Here is a 6,271-nt window from a genome sequence, read left to right on the forward strand (position 1 = left end):
TGAATCTTGCATCCACTTGTGTGGCATGGTTTAGTTCAAACACAACACTTCTTGGTTGTGTTACTAAAGTCCTAAAGCCACCGTGGAGCAACCTCGTTAAACTTGAGGTCGCAACATCTCTCCTTTCTTAACAAAAAAAATAGATAGCAGGACCTGTAATCTTCAATATCATGCATTAATGAATAATCGAGACATGAGATTTTACTTGATAATTCTATAAATAGACAGAACAATTCTTTAAGTCCCTAAATTGTGAAGAAATCCAAAAGTTTATTTATTGACAAAACAAGCTTTTGGATTTTTGGTGGTCTACCCAACATACAGGAACTCCTGAAATACTTCTCCTAGTTCACCAAAGTGTAGCTTTTCTGTTATTGAAAAAATCACTGAGGAATTCAGACTGTCACTGGAAGATCACTTTACTGCACAAATTGGTTTCCAACCCTCAGGACAACATGCTGGTGAGTAAACATCCGCGCAATAAAACCCTTTCCGAAAAACAGAACATTCTTCAGTGCGATTTGGAGTAACTTGGGATATTATCACTGACTTTGGTATCATTAGCGCCCCAATCACTTGGTTCCCCTAGGTAACAAGACAACAGACCAATAGACTAGCTACAGGAATTATCACTGCTCTTGATTACACTTTCCCTATCTGGACAGCTGGCTATCTTTCCTGTCAAAAGTAGCCAATTACGACATAATAGCCCCAATAACAGTAATAGCTAAGGAACCCTGTTGACCTGATAGTCAGTTGGAAAGCATCTCAGGAAGGGTGCTGCTAATCTCCTATTGGAACTGCTCATCTCTGTAAAAACTGCTATTCAAATCTGCTTGGTTTCAGATGCAATAGTAGGTTTTATGTGGAAAGTACAGGCAGCTCACTATTTGGTTACTGAAGCAAGGTAGAGTCGACTGGAAGCCATACGATTCCAAAGGTCCTTTGGATAAAGACGTCTGCCAAATAAATAAATAAATAAATAAATAATTGCATTGCAAGTGACAAGGGATCAGCATGTACTTTAGTTTTGTGTTCATAGTAACATTTTCTTTTCACTAAACTGGGCTCAGGTTTTGGCAATTCTTTTCATTCTGCACTGTGTCTCAAACATGGAAGAACTGCAGCTGGTTAAGTTAAAAGTGTGTAAAGCAGGCAACTATGTATGTATGTATGTATGTATGTATGTATGTACATATTATTATTATTATTATTATTATTATTATTATTATTATTATTATTTATTACTATATATTGCTGTCTTCTCTAGAGTGCAATGTAGCATTGCAATTTTATTTGTAGTATGTACATTATTCCTCCCCCACCAATTTAAGGAGCAGCAACTTTCTAAACACAGTCATCATCAGATTAACAATAATACAAGTGGAAAGGTCTACATTTAATTGCACCACTGATCTGTTCAGTAAAGAAACACACAGGAGCAGAGCAGTGTAGCTGCAACATGAACCACTACTGTAAAAGGAACCCAGTCAAAACCAATCTCTGAATATGTCTGGTATTCACAGACCTGGGTTTTATCATTAATTAGATGATAATTATTCTTGGCATGTACCTCTGTAATTGTGTGAAATTCCTAGTGATTGACTTACTTTGTACTGTTACAAATATATTTCTTTATTGAGAGCAAATCAACGTTAATTACTCAGCTGATAGAGGGTTGCACATTTAGAATACACTCCTTGGCTTTTCAACAGTTATCATCTTCTTGTATCCAGTGCATCAGATGCTACATTGCTCTTACTGAAACACTGGTGGGTTCCAAACCTATTATCTGTTATTCTGTTCATTCTTCCACCAAACTACAGTATAATTTCTCTGTGTCGAGTTCTAAATTGATATCCAGGATAAAAACGTATTTCTAAACTGGCATCCTGGGGGTGACTAATTTGACAATCAGGTATAAACCAGTGTGAGCCTTATGAAGACAACAACAGAAAACCGCATGCTCATTTTGATGTGGAGAATGAGGGGCAGATACCTGTATGCACATTAAAGCCACTTGGTTCGGGTATTAAATATAACAATGACCTTAACTAACGTCTTCTCCTTATGGTTTCTATTCACTTTATATATTCAAATGGAAGCTTCCTCGTGACCTCATAACAAGCTCTTTTGCGTCCACTTTGGTGCGTTCAGCTTTTAGAAAGCCCCAGGATACACAAAGTGATTCTTAACAGCAAGTGAAACACGTTGGTTAAAATAACTGTTGTTTCAGACTCCTCCTACACTACTCTTTAAATGACTGTCCAGAATAGTCAAAATATAAATGATGCATTTCTTCCCATTACAAACACAGCAACATACACAAAGCACTCTGTCTATCTTTCCTTTGTGTCAAAAACAAATGCATGGACAAGCGTTCCTCAAGACACAGTAGTGCAAACTTGCAGCATTCTTTTTGTGCAATGTAAAAACACCAAGCCAAAACAATGAATTTTAATTTAGTTACATAGTCTAAAGAGGGACGTACAGTAACAACTTGTATCTTAATGTGATCTGTACAGAAAGATTGTTTTTATATAGTGGCTTACCTTATACAAATTCTGTTTGGATCAAATCCATCTCTCTTTGTTGGGGACTAACACTCTACTGGCCTTTGAGCTCCCATGGGGGTAGGGTGGGTCACCTGATCATCACAAATATCGAAATTGTGTTTTTATACATACAAATTAAAAGATTCTTATTTGAATGCCCTACATTTGAAAATATCTACACCCTGTTAAAAAAAAAAAAACAACAACACATATTCCACTAATGTAAATATATCCTTGTATCATGATCGCATGGGAATGTTCTAGTACACAAATTAAAACGAAGCATTGAAGTGGAAGGATCAGGGGTTCTCGTGAAGAATTCTAGGAGATTGGGTGAACTTGCTTTTGTGGTTAGGTCTATAGAAAATTAGTCTGTTTATCCCTAGTTTAAATATTGTTTCATTTTCATGGCAACCAGATAAACAACTTCTAAGTGCCTTGTGAGGAATGTCTTGCCTATGTTGATGTATCAGTAGTACACTGCACTGACCGCATTTGGTTGCTTATTAATGCAATAGGTGACTACAGTGGTGTGTAATGATTTATTTAGACGTTTTGTTTACAGTTTTGAGTATGCTGCTTAATCAACTCCGCGGCCATTGCCAGAAGCAGCTGACTCCCAAATACTGTGGTTCTCTTTCACTGTAACCAGTCACCTCAGACTTACTGATCAACTCATAGCTCTCTTTCACTGCAACCAGTCACCTCAGTTAAATAAAATACATGTTTACCATAATTAATTAATGGTCAATTAAATGTATCTAATTGTTCATTATTTTTCTCTGAAGAATTCAATGTTGCTTTGTGGTTGAATTCAGTTCTGAGTGTGTTGTAGTGACAGGCAGCTTCAGAGCTAGCTCCCTTGAATCCTATGGGGACTGTCCCTTCTTTCAGGACCTGTCTTTGCTAATAGCGGGCCATGCCAGCCATCACTGGATTGCTGGGATTTAAGCCTTTTCAGATATTTAGGAAAAAATCCCTTTCATTAGAGGTTCTGTTAAGTTCAATTGTTCTTTTTGTTTCGTGGTTATTTCATATTTGAGAACATCACACAAGTATTGTTTGTAACCAAAAGGTAGGACAATGTTAGACTTATTGTATTGTGTGACATGTACATATTGGATAAGATAATAAGGAATTGTTTTGGTAAGTGTTTATTTTAAACCAATCATTTGCTCCTGTGAGCTTGAGTAAGACAAATAAATTGCTATAAAGACTGATGATGTATGTACAGCCTTTTTGTTTTTTTTAAATAAAATGTTATCTTCTTAGTGACTACATGAATCTGAGTATGAACCAGGTTTACTTCAAATCCTCATCTTCTTATTGGAATGATTACTTTTAGAGTTATTACTTGAAATTATTTGACAAAATCCACTTATAATTAAACAACTATGCACATGAAAATATGTGAATTAGTACATCTACATCACATGAAACATAAGCAATACAAACACATGTTCATTGAACAGCATACAAATCACATATATGTTTTTTTTTTTTTTTAATTATTTCTACATTAGTTTAAATGCAGGTTGGTGTTTACAAAGTACTCCGCATGTGGGGTGATGTTTAAATAAAAAATGTTTTCATTAGGTTTTGTATTAATCCACTCAAGGAAAGTACAGCAGTTCTTGAGAGTTATTTTTCGAACTGTTGAACTTGATTGATATCGCTGATGAGTAAGGCATGCTCATGAATTATTGAGTCTTTTGATCAGCCTGGAAATGTTCTAGCTAATGATATATCATATATTGTTACATACAGTGAGTACTTGCTGTCATTATTCAGCACACAAAAGGACAAACAAACTTGTTTCTTAATGTAAGATGAATTTGGTGGCATCCTTAGGAAGGAAGCAATTAATGTAAGTTCTTCATGGAAACTAAATCAACTTTTCAGACAAAAACACATGCCCATACTACACTGTATATTTGTATGAAACCAAAGTTGTCATGCAACCTCTGAATGAAATTAGGCTGGTGACCAATTTTACTTCTCAAACTGTCTAAAAAAATGTAACATAAACAGGAGACACATGCTTACCTCACCGCCCAAGTGGCTGCATCCTGCTGAAGGAAGTGTTGTGGAACAAATAATCCTGTGCTTTTACCACGCAACACAGGTAGTGCATTGCATGTCTACAGTTATACAAAACAAAAACACTTTCCACCAGCTTTTGGACACTGCACTCCTTCATTACCACTGCAAAGCCTTCCATGCGCACTCCGCCAGTCCTGTCTGAAACCATAGGTATAGGCACCAGGAAGCAACAATGCGTTGCATTTGAAATGTTTTCATATCCTGACCTAATGTGTAAATGGTGAATACATAAATACAAAACCAAAGGAAGAATCAAATGATTCTTAGCACAATAAGAGACTGAACCTGAAGCAATGTTAATAAAGAAAATTCAACCTGCTTTTTAACATTCTTTTCAACCTGCCTTATGTCAGCATTTCTTAAATAAATATACTGTGCAGTAAACAAGACCCATTGCATTAGATTTGCCTGGTAGAAAACCTCATTACAATGACTGTTTTGTGCAGCAAAGTTCCAAATGTTGTTTACTGTAGATGCACCATGTTTAAGGTCTCAGGAGCTTTGAAATGGCTATTACCATGGAGATGTTACTGCTCCTGCACTGGCAAGGACGCCCTCCTAACGCAGATATAAAAGTACAGTATGTTTAGTTGTAGCATGGCTGGAGCCTTGAGGGATGCTTATAAAACAGCTAGTTCTCAAATTGTCTACAACTATGCTGTGCGAACCTGTGGATAACTGAACAGACTTTTAAAATATATATTTTTAGTGTGCTCAATTAATGTACCACCATTTTTTTATCCCTATTTAGAATGTCCAGTGATGTTCTCTCACGGCAGAGATCCCCACAACAGCTCAAGAGAATTGAAGGTCAGTCGGCATCCAAACCCATGACTAAGATAATTGCCTCTTTATATCCATCAGCTCAACATCAGATGTTGGCCTCAGAGGATAAAGGTCTGTCCTGCAGACGCCCGTTTGAACTCCCCAGGTTTGCTGTAGCATTGTGAGGAGGACAAGTCCATGATGACTGTTTTTTAACCCCTAACCTGCGGGAGCACCAGAGCTTGTGGTATCTCCAGGAAAGACAGGCAGCTTTACATAGACCGAACACGGACACCCGCTCCTCTGACAGTACATTATGCAGCTGAGCCTTTACCAGGTGAGGTAAGATCTTGTCAAACTTGTTGTATAAAAAGGGAGCCCTACCTGGTAAAACACAGATCCGGCAGTTGTATCACAGTAATTAGATCTAACATCTCCAGGGTATTACAATCAGGTCCTAGATCTCAACTGCACATGCTGTCTCATTTTATAAATTGAGAGAAACAGATCTGTGTGGTTTTCCAGTCCACTTGATAAGGCCTAATCTGATGTATCTAGGGTATAGACACTTTGATGCATCTCCACTGTTTATTTTATTTTGTTTCTGTTCCAAACCAAATTGCTTTGACGGTAAACAAGCAATTCATTCTGTGTTTGCAAAGCCATTTGCTGTGTACTTCAAGAACATGCACATGAGTGTCTTTAGGGGTAAAAACAATCTAAATGGACTTCTTTCGAAGCGTATAAACCACTTTCTCTTAGACAGAAAAAAATTGGATGCACTTAAAAAAAACAAGGTACATTATATGTACTTACGCTGTAGTTACAATTTACTAACAATTACTACA

The sequence above is a fragment of the Polyodon spathula genome, chromosome 1, assembly GCF_017654505.1.
Source record: "Polyodon spathula isolate WHYD16114869_AA chromosome 1, ASM1765450v1, whole genome shotgun sequence".
Classification (NCBI taxonomy): domain Eukaryota; kingdom Metazoa; phylum Chordata; class Actinopteri; order Acipenseriformes; family Polyodontidae; genus Polyodon; species Polyodon spathula.